Source organism: Manis javanica, chromosome 12 (genome assembly GCF_040802235.1).
Source record: "Manis javanica isolate MJ-LG chromosome 12, MJ_LKY, whole genome shotgun sequence".
NCBI lineage: Eukaryota > Metazoa > Chordata > Mammalia > Pholidota > Manidae > Manis > Manis javanica.
This window is the reverse complement of record NC_133167.1, coordinates 98,619,852-98,632,970: the sequence shown is the minus strand read 5'-3', so window position 1 is coordinate 98,632,970 and position 13,119 is coordinate 98,619,852. Positions and strand designations below refer to the sequence as shown.

The 13,119-nt window shown below is 42.1% G+C and overlaps 1 long non-coding RNA gene across 1 annotated transcript in view; it reads right to left on the bottom strand.

The window, feature by feature from the left end:
• LOC140844820 (uncharacterized) overlaps positions 1-13,119 on the bottom strand; it is a 510,376-nt gene that overhangs the window by 35,873 nt on the left and 461,384 nt on the right. The gene's annotated exons all lie outside the window — the stretch shown is intronic.

The window sequence follows — 13,119 nt, the reverse complement described above, 5'->3', positions numbered from 1 at the left end:
GTAAGAAGGCAAATGTAGATGATCAGATGATCAGGTGTGTGCCTATGGACTAAGTATTAATCCAGGCTAGACAAGGGCAGCAAGACATCCACGGATGCAGAAGATTTCTCTCAAAGCAGGGGGGGTGAGGTTCTGAGCCTCACCTCTGTTGATCCCCAAATTCTCACCTGATGGCCCCCCTGCGACTGTGCCTGTCTTAGGTTGTTCCTCCCTTGAGGAATCTTACCCGTCTCTGGCTAACCAGTCATCTTCCGGGGCCATACAGGGAAATGTAAAGTTGGTAAGTGAGAGAGAAGCCATATTGTTTGCAAAGGTTAGCTTTTTACTTCTTTGCAGATTTATGCCCTGTGGCTTCTATGCCCAGCATTTGTCTCGAGGTATCTTTACCACCTGGAGGAATTATGATACTCGGTAAATTCGATCTGAGGCAGGAATTCTATTTAAGGGTTGTAATTAGGAAGGAAGAAGAAAAGCTATAGATGTAGCATATGAAGGAAACTTGGGAGGATTGATTATTTCTTTGACATATCTTCTTGTATAGTACCTTAAGTATGTATAGGTTTTAAACTACTAACTAATTTGCACACACATATTAACATAATAGGAATACGGTGACATAAACAAAGCAAATCTATAATTACCATCCATCCCCAGTGAAGCCAAGAAAACCAGTTAGGCACCCTAGGCATTTGTGAAAATTTATCTATGATGTGATGGATATTGTCCAACTGTACTTGAACCATCAGACAAATTAAAGCAGCCCATTTCTGGGATCTGTTCACATCCCATATGTTCTTTTAACCATAGATAGTCTATAGTCATGAGATTTTGGGGTGCTACAACTTGCACCCCTCCCAACTCCTGGTTGAGTTCCAACAGTACAGATCCGGTCAAATTCGTTGTCTCACTGTATGCACATGCCAGCCTAGACATCTCCCTCCTCATTCTTATGGCAAGTCCAGGAGACGGTGGGCTGGATGCAGCCACAACCGCAGCATCGTCCGGATCCCTGTGGAGGCTTTTTGATGATCATCCCCCGGCACAAGTCCTCCAGAGAGTGCTGATGCCGGAAGCTCCTCCTCATATCGTATCTTAGTTCATTTTCTGGGTATCCAAGCTAGGCCTTGATCTTCTGCATAGAAACAAAGAGACCCTTTGCCCACACTTTGACATGCCCTCTATACCACTGTGCAGAACTCATTGGAGGTCAGCACACAGGAACTGCTTTTTTTTTTTTTTTTTTTTTTTTAAATTAAGAGAAAGGAATATTATCAGAAAAGAGTACCTCCATAGCTGATCATCTGACACCCTTTAAGTGATCAACATTAAGGATATTTAAAGCATGCGTTGATCTTTGATTTACCAATAGTTTTATCCTGTTAAGGAGTAATCCCCCTTTTCTTTCTTTCTTTCTTTCTTTTTTTTTTTTTTTTTTTAAATTTTTAATCTACACTTACATGAAGAATACTATGTTAACTATGCTCTCCCCTATATCAGGTCCCCCCTAACAACCACATTACGGTCACTGTCCATCAGCTTAGCAAAATGTTGTAGAGTGAGTATTTGTCCTCTTTGTGTTGTGCAGACCACTCTCCCCTTGATCCCTCCCCCCCATGCATGTTAATCTTAATACCCCCCTTCTTCTTCCCCCCCCTTATCCCTCCCGGCCCACCCATCCTCCCAGTTCCTTTCCCTTTGGTACCTGTTAGTCCATTTTTGGGTTCTGTAATTCCACTGCTGTTTTGTTCCTTCAGTTTTTCCTTTGTTCCTATACTCCTCAGATGAGTGACATCATTTGGTATTTCTCTTTCTCCGCTTGGCTTATTTCACTGAGCATAATACTCTCCAGCTCCATCCATGTTGCTGCAAATGGTTGGATTTTTCCACTTCTTATGGCTGAGTAGTATTCCATTGTGTATATGTACCACATCTTCTTTATCCATTCATCTACCGATGGACATTTAGGTTGCTTCCAATTCTTGGCTATTGTAAATAGTGCTGCGATAAACATAGGAGTGCATCTGTCTTTCTCAAACTTGATTGCTGCGTTCTTAGGGTAAATTCCTAGGAGTGGAATTCCTGGGTCAAATGGTAGGTCTGTTTTGAGCATTTTGATGCACCTCCATACTGCTTTCCACAATGGTTGAACTAATTTACATTCCCACCAGCAGTGTAGGAGGGTTCCCCTTTCTCCACAGCCTCGCCAACATTTGTTGTTGTTTGTCTTTTGGATGGCAGCTATCCTTACTGGTGTGAGGTGATACCTCATTGTAGTTTTAATTTGCATTTCTCTGATAATTAGCGATGTGGAGCATCTTTTCATGTGTCTCTTGGCCATCTGTATTTCTTTTTTGGAGAACTGTCTGTTCAGTTCCTCTGCCCATTTTTTAATTGGGTTATTTGTTTTTTGTTTGTTGAGGCGTGTGAGCTCTTTATATATTCTGGACGTCAAGCCTTTATCAGATCTGTCATTTTCAAATATATTCTCCCATACTGTAGGGTTCCTTTTTGTTCTATTGATGGTGTCTTTCGCTGTACAGAAGCTTTTCAGCTTAATGTAGTCCCACTTGCTCATTTTTGCTGTTGTTTTCCTTGCCCGGGGAGATATGTTCAAGAAGAGATCACTCATGTTTATGTCTAAGAGGTTTTTGCCTATGTTTTTTTCCAAGAGTTTAATGGTTTCATGACTTACATTCAGGTCTTTGATCCATTTTGAGTTTACCTTTGTATATGGGGTTAGACAATGGTCCAGTTTCATTCTCCTACATGTAGCTGTCCAGTTTTGCCAGCACCATCTGTTGAAGAGACTGTCATTTTGCCATTGTATGTCCATGGCTCCTTTATCAAATATTAATTGACCATATATGTTTGGGTTAATTTCTGGGGTCTCTAATCTGTTCCACTGGTCTGTGGCTCTGTTCTTGTGCCAGTACCAAATTGTCTTGATTACTATGGCTTTGTAGTAGAGCTTGAAGTTGGGGAGTGAGATCCCCCCTATTTTATTCTTCTTTTTCAGGATTGCTTTGGCTATTCGGGGTCTTTGGTGTTTCCATATGAATTTTTGAATTATTTGTTCCAATTCATTGAAGAATGTTGCTGGTAATTTGAGAGGGATTGCATCGAATCTGTATATTGCTTTGGGCAGGATGGCCATTTTGACGATATTAATTCTTCCTAGCCACGAGCATGGGATGAGTTTCCACTTATTAGTGTCCCCTTTAATTTCTCTTAAGAGTGACTTGTAATTTTCAGAGTATAAGTCTTTCACTTCTTTGGTTAGGTTTATTCCTAGGTATTTTATTCTTTTTGATGCAATGGTGAATGGAATTGTTTTCCTGATTTCTCTTTCTATTGATTCGTTGTTAGTGTATAGGAAAGCTACAGATTTCTGTGTGTTAATTTTGTATCCTGCAACTTTGCTGTATTCCGATATCAGTTCTAGTAGTTTTGGAGTGGAGTCTTTAGGGTTTTTTATGTACAGTATCATATCATCTGCAAATAGTGACAGTTTAACTTCTTCTTTACCAATCTGGATTCCTTGTATTTCTTTGTTTTGTCTGATTGCCGTGGCTAGGACCTCCAGTACTATGTTAAATAACAGTGGGGAGAGTGGGCATCCCTGTCTGGTTCCCGATCTCAGTGGAAATGCTTTCAGCTTCTCGCTGTTCAGTATAATGCTGGCTGTGGGTTTATCATATATGGCCTTTATTATGTTGAGGTACTTGCCCTCTATGCCCATTTTGCTGAGAGTTTTTATCATGAATGGATGTTGAATTTTGTCAAATGCTTTTTCAGCATCTATGGAGATGATCATGTGGTTTTTGTCTTTCTTTTGGTTGATGTGGTGGATGATGTTGATGGATTTTCGAATGTTGTACCATCCTTGCATCCCTGGGATGAACCCCACTTGGTCATGGTGTATGATCCTTTTGATATACTGTTGAATTCTGTTTGCTAATATTTTATTGAGTATTTTTGCATCTACATTCATCAGGGATATTGGTCTGTAATTTTCTTTTTTGGTGGGGTCTTTTCCTGGTTTTGGTATTAGGGTGATGTTGGCTTCATAGAATGAGTTTGGGAGTATTCCCTCTTCTTCTATTTTGTGGAACACTTTAAGGAGAATGGGTATTATGTCTTCTCTGTGTGTCTGATAAAATTCCGAGGTAAATCCGTCCGGCCCCGGGGTTTTGTTCTTGGGTAGTTTTTTGATTACTGTTTCAATTTCTTTGCTTGTAATTGGTTTGTTTAACTTTTGTGTTTCTTCCTTGGTCAGTCTTGGGAGGTTGTATTTTTCTAGGAAGTTGTCCATTTCTTCTAGGTTTTCCAGCTTGTTGGCATATAGGTTTTCATAGTAGTCTTTAATAATTCTTTGTATTTCTGTGGAGTCTGTCGTGATTTTTCCATTCTCATTTCTGATTATGTTGATTTGTGTTGACTCTCTTTTTCTCTTAATAAGTTGGGCTAGAGGCTTATCTATTTTGTTTATTTTCTCAAAGAACCAGCTCTTGGTTTCGTTGATTTTTGCTATTGTTTTATTCTTCTCAATTTTGTTTATTTCTTCTCTGATCTTTATTATGTCCCTCCTTCTGCTGACTTTAGGCCTCATTTGTTCTTCTTTTTCCAGTTTTAATAATTGTGATGTTAGACTATTCATTTGGGATTGTTCTTCCTTCTTCAAGTGTGCCTGGATTGCTATATACTTTCCTCTTAAGACTGCTTTCGCTGCATCCCACAGAAGTTGGGGCTTAGTGTTGTTGTTGTCATTTGTTTCTATATATTCCTTGATCTCTATTTTGATTTGTTCATTGATCCATTGATTATTTAGTAGCATGTTGTTAAGCCTCCATGTGTTTGTGAGCCTTTTTGTTTTCTTTGTAGAATTTATTTCTACTTTCATACCTTTGTGGTCTGAAAAATTGGTTGGTAGAATTTCAATATTTTGGAATTTACTGAGGCTCTTTTTGTGAGCTAGTATGTGGTCTATTCTGGAGAATGTTCCATGTGCACTTGAGAAGAATGTATATCCTGTTGCTTTTGGATGTAGAGTTCTATAGATGTCTATTAGGTCCATCTGTTCTAGTGTGTTGTTCAGTGCCTGTGTGTCTTTACTTATTTTCTGCCCGGTGGATCTATCCTTTGGGGTGAGTGGTGTGTTGAAGTCTCCTACAATGAATGCATTGCAGTCTATTTCCCTCTTTAGTTCTGTTAGTATTTGCTTCACATATGCTGGTGCTCCTGTATTGGGTGCATATATATTTAGAATGGTTATATCCTCTTGTTGGACTGAGCCCTTTATCATTATGTAGTGGCCTTCTTTATCTCTTGTTACTTTCTTTGTTTTGAAGGCTATTTTGTCTGATATTAGTACTGCAACCCCTGCTTTCTTCTCACTGTTGTTTGCCTGAAATATGTTTTTCCATCCCTTGACTTTTAGTCTATGCTTATCTTTGGGTTTAAGGTGAGTTTCTTGTAAGCAGCATATAGATGGGTCTTGCTTTTTTATCCATTCTATTACTCTATGTCTTTTGATTGGTGCATTAAGTCCATTTACATTTAGGGTGACTATTGAGAGATATGTACTTATTGCCATTTCAGGCTTTAGATTCGTGGTTACCAAAGGTTCAAGGTTAGCTTCTTTAGTATCTTACTGCCTAACTTAGCTCGCTTATTGAGCTGTTATATACACTGTCTGGAGATTCTTTTCTTCTCTCCCTTCTTATTCCTCCTCCTCCATTCTTCATATGTTGTGTGTTTTGTTCTGTGCTCTTTTTAGGGGTGCTCCCATCTAGAGCAGTCCCTGTAGGATGCCCTGTAGAGGTGGTTTGTGGGAAGCAAATTCCCTCAGCTTTTGCTTGTCTGGGAATTGTTTAATCCCACCATCATATTTAAATGATAGTCGTGCTGGATACAGTATCCTTGGTTCAAGGCCCTTCTGTTTCATTGCATTAAGTATATCATGCCATTCTCTTCTGGCCTGTAGGGTTTCTGTTGAGAAGTCTGATGTTAGCCTGATTGGTTTTCCTTTATAGGTGACCTTTTTCTCTCTAGCTGCCTTTAAAACTCTTTCCTTGTCCTTCATCCTTGCCATTTTAATTATTATGTGTCTTGGTGTTGTCCTCCTTGGATCCTTTCTGTTGGGAGTTCTGTGTAATTCCATGGTCTGTTCGATTATTTCCTCCCCCAGTTTGGGGAAGTTTTCAGCAATTATTTCTTCAAAGACACTTTCTATCCCTTTTCCTCTTTCTTCCTCTTCTGGTATCCCTATAATACGAATGTTTTTCCTTTTGTATTGGTCACATATTTCTCTTAGTGTTGTTTCATTCCTGGAGATCCTTTTATCTCTCTCTATGTCAGCTTCTATACGTTCCTGTTCTCTGGCTTCTATTCCTTCAATGGCCTCTTGCATCTTATCCATTCTGCTTATAAATCCTTCCAGGGATTGTTTCACTTCTGTGATCTCTTTCCTGACATCTGTGATCTCCTTCCGGACTTCATCCCACTGCTCTTGCATTTTTCTCTGCATCTCATCCCATTGCTCTTGCACTTTTCTCTGCATCTCTGTCAGCATGTTCATGATTTTTATTTTGAATTCTTTTTCAGGAGGACTAGTTAGGTCTGTCTCCTTCTCAGGTGTTGTCTCTGTGATCTTTGTCTGCCTGTAGTTTTGCCTTTTCATGGTGATAGAGATAGTTTGCAGAGCTGGTACAAGTGACCGCTGGAAGAACTTCCCTTCTTGTTGGTTTGTAGCCTTTTCCTGGGAGAATAGCGACCTCTAGTGGCTTGTGCTGGGCAGCTGTGCGCAGACAGGGCTTCTGCTTCCCGCCCAGTTGCTTTGGGGTTTATCTCCGCTGTTGCTGTGGGCTTGGCCTGGCTGGGGCTGTTCCTCCAAAATGGTGGAGCCCCGTTGGATGGGGAGCGGCCAGGAGGCTATTTATCTCCGTAAGGGGCCTCTGTGCTCCCTGCTGCCCAGGGGGTTAGAGTGCCCAGAGATCCCCAGATTCCCTGCCTCTGGTCTAAGTGACCTGTCCTGCCCCTTTAAGACTTCCAAAAAGCACTCTCCAAACCAAAACAACAACAGCAACAATGAGAGAGGGAACAGAAAGAAAGAAAAAAAAAAGGAAAAAACAAGCGATTTTTTTTTTTTTTTTTCCCTCAGTTGCCGGTCCCAGGCACCCGCTCACTGGTCCTGCTGCCCTGTCTCCCTAGCACCAGGGTCCCTGTCCTTTCAAGGTTTCCAAAAAGCACCCACCCACCGGTCCCGCAGGGAAGCAACGCTCGATATTCTTTGTCCTCAGGCACTGGTCCCAGGCACCTGCTCACCAGTCCCGCCGCCCTGCCTCCCTAGCACCGGGGTCCCTGTCCCTTCAAGGCTTCCAAAAAGCACTCGCCAAAAAGAGAGAAAAAAAGGGGAAAAACACGCGATTTCTTCCGTCCTCAGGTGCCGGTCTCAGGCACCCACCCACCGGTCCCACAGGGAAAAACGCGGGATATTCTTTGTCCTCAGGTGCCGGTCCCAGGCACCCGCTCACCAGTCCCGCCGCGCTGCCTCCCTAGCACCGGGGTCCCTGTCCCTTTTAGGCTTCCAAAAAGCACTCGCAGAAAAGGAAAAAAAAAAGGGGAAAAACGCGCGATTTCCTCTGTCCTCAAGTGCCGGTCTCAGGCACCCGCCCACCGGTCCCGCAGGGAAAAACGTGGGATATTCTTTGTCCTCAGGCGCCGGTCCCAGGCACCCGCTCACCAGTCCCGCCACCCTGCCTCCCTAGCACTGGGGTCCCCGTCCCTTCAAGGCTTCCAAAAAGCGCTCGCCAAAAAGAGAGAAAAAAAAAAAGGAAAAACGCGCGACCTCCTCCGTCCTCAGGCACTGGTCTCAGGCACCCGCCCGCCGGTCCCGCAGGGAGAAACGCGGGATATTCTTTGTCCTCCGGCGCCGTTCCCAGGCACCTGCTCACCGGTCCCGCCACCCTGCCTCCCCAGCAACGGGGGCCCGTCCCTCTAAGGCTTCCAAAAAGCGCTCGCCAAGAAAAAAAAAAAAAACCGCTCCGGTTTCTCTCCACCCGCTGGGAGCCGGGGGGAGGGGCGCTCGGGTCCCGCCGGGCTGGGACTTGTATCTTACCCCCTTCGCAAGGCGCTGGTTCCTTGCAGGTGTGGATGTGGTCTGGATGTTGTCCTGTGTCCTGTGGTCTCTATTTTAGGAAGATTTTTCTTTGTTATATTTTCATAGCTCTATGTGTTTTTGGGAGGAGATTTCCACTGCTCTACTCACGCCGCCATCTTGGCTCCCTAGTATCAGGCAATTTGACAAAAATTATTCAGGGGCCGAGCGAGCCATTTTCTGACTTTGTCGCTCGTATGATGGAGGCCGCAGGCAGAATATTTGGAGATCAGGAACAAGCGATGCCCCTGGTAGAGCAATTAGTATTTGAACAATGTACCAAGGAATGCAGACAGGCGATAACACCCTGGAAACAGAAAGGGATACACGCTTGGTTGAAAGCCTGTAGAGAAATAGGAGGGCCACTCACCAACGCGGGCCTAGCCGCAGCCATATTACAGAGCCACAAACAAGCCAGGATCACTAACAGAAGTATTAAATGTTTTCACTAATCTGTCACGAGGCCTGTCCCAGTATCTTTCAGGAAACTGGTCCCAGGACTTTGATGGAGCACTAGAAGAACTGCGGCGAGAAATAATCCACATCAACTCCACCCGTCTAGATATCTCCGTAGCAGAAGGACTCTCTTCCTGGTTCCTCAGAGCTCTCTCCCACGTCAAGGAGTGGGCGGGCATGGCTGGGATGGGCGTGTTCATGCTTGGAGGTCTCATGCTCCTACTCTGGTTGTTATGCAGACTCCGCAATCAACATAAGGACAAGGTGATCCTTGCTCAAGCCCTAATGGCGATAGACATTGGCGCCTCTCCCCAAGTGTGGCTCAATATGCTTAAGAAGGAAGCTCAGCTTTAGCTTGAGGTAGCTCTTGCACCCTGAGCCCATGTGGCACTGCACCAGGCCCGAGTACCTCAATGCTTAATCACAGCTTTCTTTAAGAAGCTCATGGTGCAAGAGGGTTGAGAAAAAGGGTCCAAACCCTTTGTACCAAGCGGTCCCAACGCCAGCCAGAGGATGCGAGGCAAAGCACTGCAAGAGGTCTTGGACCCCTCTGAGAGGCATGCCTGACTGCATAGGGGTAGATGCCCAGAACCCCTCTCCAAAAAGGGGGCATCAGGAAGTATGATGGAGGTCAGGCCTCTGTCTCCGCCTCTGCTGGCAAGTTCCGCCTTGAGCTTCTGTTAGACAAAAAAGGGGGAGATGTTGGCAGCCGCGCTCAGAAAATAGCGCCCCATGCAGGGCAGCCGGAAGGCCCCGAACTTCCTAATGACAAATCATCCCACACCACTAAACTACATGCTAATTGCGCCTTGGCATAAGGACCAATGAGACCCACCAAATGGTTATGCTAATAAGGCATATGGAGCCGCACCAACCAGGTCAGAGCATGAGAACTATATAAGCAAGCCTCTCCTTCCCCTCTGGGTCCTGCCCAACTCATTTGTTTCACAAAGAGCTGAAGAATAAAGCTTTCTGCAGAAGAATCCTGCTGTTGTTGCATGCTGTTCTTGCCGGCGAGGACAGGGCACGCGACACTCAAAGAAGGTGGAGCATCTTTAGCTCCTTTTTTCCCCTTTTGATATCTTTTCTTAGGTATACATCCACCCTTCTAGAAGTCCTCTTTATAAATTCTCCAGGCACCTCGCAGGCCCTCATGCAAAGCATGCCCTGTGCCCTGCTCCCCTGCCCCTGAGCTCCCAGCACCTAGACATTCTCTGCTGGGTATTCCCTCGAGAACACTTGCTATAATGGATGTGGTTTTCTGATGTGGTGATAAAGCATTTAAATTATTTTTTTCACAATTACTTTTTCCTTTTCTCATGCCTTTTAACAAAGATGGATTCAGAGGAAAACCATTTTGCTAAGTGGGGTGCTGGATGCGATGAAAACTGCAGTAATAAAACGTGGCAGATTTTTTCCACCTTCAGAAAAAAGAAAGACAAGACAAGACTGAGAGAAGCCTGGCAATGAAATCTGAGATAGGGGAGGAATATCAAAGAAGATAAAACATGTTTCTGTGGAGAAGAGGATAAAGAGATTTGTGGCAGCTCCGAAAGTGAAGAAATCTTGTAAATGAGAGAAAAGGCTCACAGGCACGCTTGGTAAGTTTCATGGTTCAATGTGCGACATGCTCCCTTTTTCTCTCACTGTGAAACCGTTGGGGGAAAATTTACATTTTTAATTAGTGCTTTGGGGGTTATATTTATATTTCTTTCTTTGTGTATGTTCTCCCAATTACATTGTCATCCCTAAAAATGAGCTACACATTTTACAATACATACCTAAAACAAACAAAATTCCAGACTCACCAGCTACTCAGTGGTAACTAAACTCGTTCCCACAGAGCGCATGCTCTGGGCTCCTCTGCACATCATGTTCTTTCATAGCCTCTGTTAACACTGGCGTTTGCCATCCCCTCTCTTTACTACAAAATCTAGCTCCTCTGATTTCCTCCTTTTGAACATCTCCTGTCCAACCTCTCAGAATCCCAAGCTATATTTATGTTTTATTCTTTATAGGACACTATATGCAGCCTTTAGAGAGCTCCCAGTGTCCACTGAATTATACTTTCTTTTTTTATTCTTTCAGTAATATTTACTGATCCCCTGCTATGCACCAGTCATTTTCTAGTGGTAGACATTGAAAGTAAAATAAAATGGATGTGGTTCCTGTTCTACTAGAGTTTCTATTCTAGTAACAGCCAATAAAGCAAACAAACAGGAAATATAGGTAAGAATAAATGCTAAATGTACTATAAAAAGAGAAAGGTTGATGTGAAACATCATGACAATTAAAATTTCGTTTGGGTGGTCAGGGAAGATCTTTAGGAGGTAATGACACATTCTTAAGGCCTTTTAAATCTTTTTGAACTTTCATGTTAATAAGCACAATTTGAAATTGGGTCTGTATTTGTTGATGTAAAAACTTTAATGTATTTGGGAAAGTGCAAAAATTGTAAGGATTTTGTAAACTACATTTTTTTTTTTAGTTTTGCAAACGCAGAGGTTACTTATTAAAGAATGAAGCCATAAATCTTGATAGAAGAATTTGCTTCTACATCTTTTGAATTTTCTGGGAAACATTTAGGCTTTTCTTTGCTGTACTTTTTGAATGAATTTATATTACTTTTCCCTATTAATGTCAGCATGTTTCAAAGTTCCAATTTTGCTGGGGGTAGAGTCTTATTTTGCTGGAGGCTTATTTGACCATTTTTATTAGCAGCAGTTGTATTATCTGTGATTAGATTTCATCTGCACCAATTCATTTCTCTCACCATCCACAGTTCAAAGTAAGTAAATAAACTTAAAACCAGCATAAGAGACAATTTAGGACATAGAGGACAAAATAAATCCAGCATCTAAGTAATAACCAGCAGCAAATAAATACTATTTCTTATTTCAGTGCATCCAATGGAAAAATCATGAAAATATGCAACCATGTATTTTGGATAAAGCTAGCAGGTTATAAACTTAACAGAAAGAAAAGCAAACACAGGTTACATAAATAGGGCAATTAACATTATACAAAGAGAGATTGTGACATTAAGACTTGACATTCGAGACTTAGGGTATCTATCACTCCATTCTAAATTCTACCTTCTTGAATTCAGAGCATATTTTCCTTTAGAAACAATGCTATACATGATGTGAACCCTGGGGAACTCATTTAGTCTATAATGTGACTGTGGGGATAATACTCTCCTGGGGCATCATATGTCTGGACAACCATATACATAAACAATGCTTATGAAAAAGATGCTCCTTTCAGTAAGGCCATTAAAAATTAAAATCCTAATATGTGAGCAAATAATATACTATGCTAGAGTTAGAAGGCCAGAAAAACAAATTAAAACAAAAAAATTGAGAAGAAAATTATACAAATCAAAGCAAACAAATAGGAATAGTATTATCTCTACACATGTGAGATGACAACAATCTGAAATAAATGATAACAAATATGGTTGATTTCAGGGTCACCTCCTCCAGGAAGCTTTCCTTCCCTGTTTTCCCTTCTCCCTACAATAAACAGACCAGACCCCTCCAGATGGCACTGGGCTCACACTTTCATACCACTCTGTGCAGAAGTCTATCATCAAAAATGTTGCTCTACTTGTAATATTACTCCCATTGTATTATGACCTTGATAAAAAGGTATTAAATCTTCCCAATGTCTGACACACAGGAAATGCTCAAAACATCCTGAACAACTGGGACTTTCTTATGTTTCAAAGTAGCAGTTTAAAGGATATTTACAATTGATGAGCTCCCTGGTTTTATATTTCACATTTGATGATTTGCTGAGTTTATTTGAGGACAGACTCTTCACATATATGTGACAGTCCTATGTTTCTCCGCTGATCCCCTCTCCTCCACACACACACACACACACACACACACACACACACACACACACACACACTGAGATTATGTTTCTATCAATCTGGTTCCTCAGCCTGAGAACGTAAATCAATCTTCTTTTAAAGGAAGGGGAAGAATGGGAGGTTCACAATGGGAAAGAATAGTGAGAAGGAAAAGTCCTTCTAAAAAATGCTGCTGTGGGTTTTGACTGACTGCCCTTTCCTAGAAGCACAATTTAAGGATTAGCATATTTTTTTAAAACAAACGTTTGCTGACTGAACCATGCTGCTTTAGGAACTCTGCGAAGTTTGGTCCTTGTGAGATGCTGGCTGTATCACGGTGACATCAGTGGGGGCAAGGATCTTGCATGGAGACTTAAGCTGAACATTCAGCTGCACCTCAACCATGACCATCTGATCTTGGGAATATGCTAAAAATAATAAAATGTGAACTGATAGGGGCCATTGTAGGTCTTAGAATATAACCACAAAATCAGTGCTAAAATCAGAATTCCAATTTTTTTCATGAATGCATAGTTTAAGAGTGGGCATGCATGCAGATGAAGACACTGACATGAAACTGCATTGGATTCGTGAAATGAAAGTTACTTTACCTTAACAATGAGGAGGACGAGAAGGATATAAATAGCAA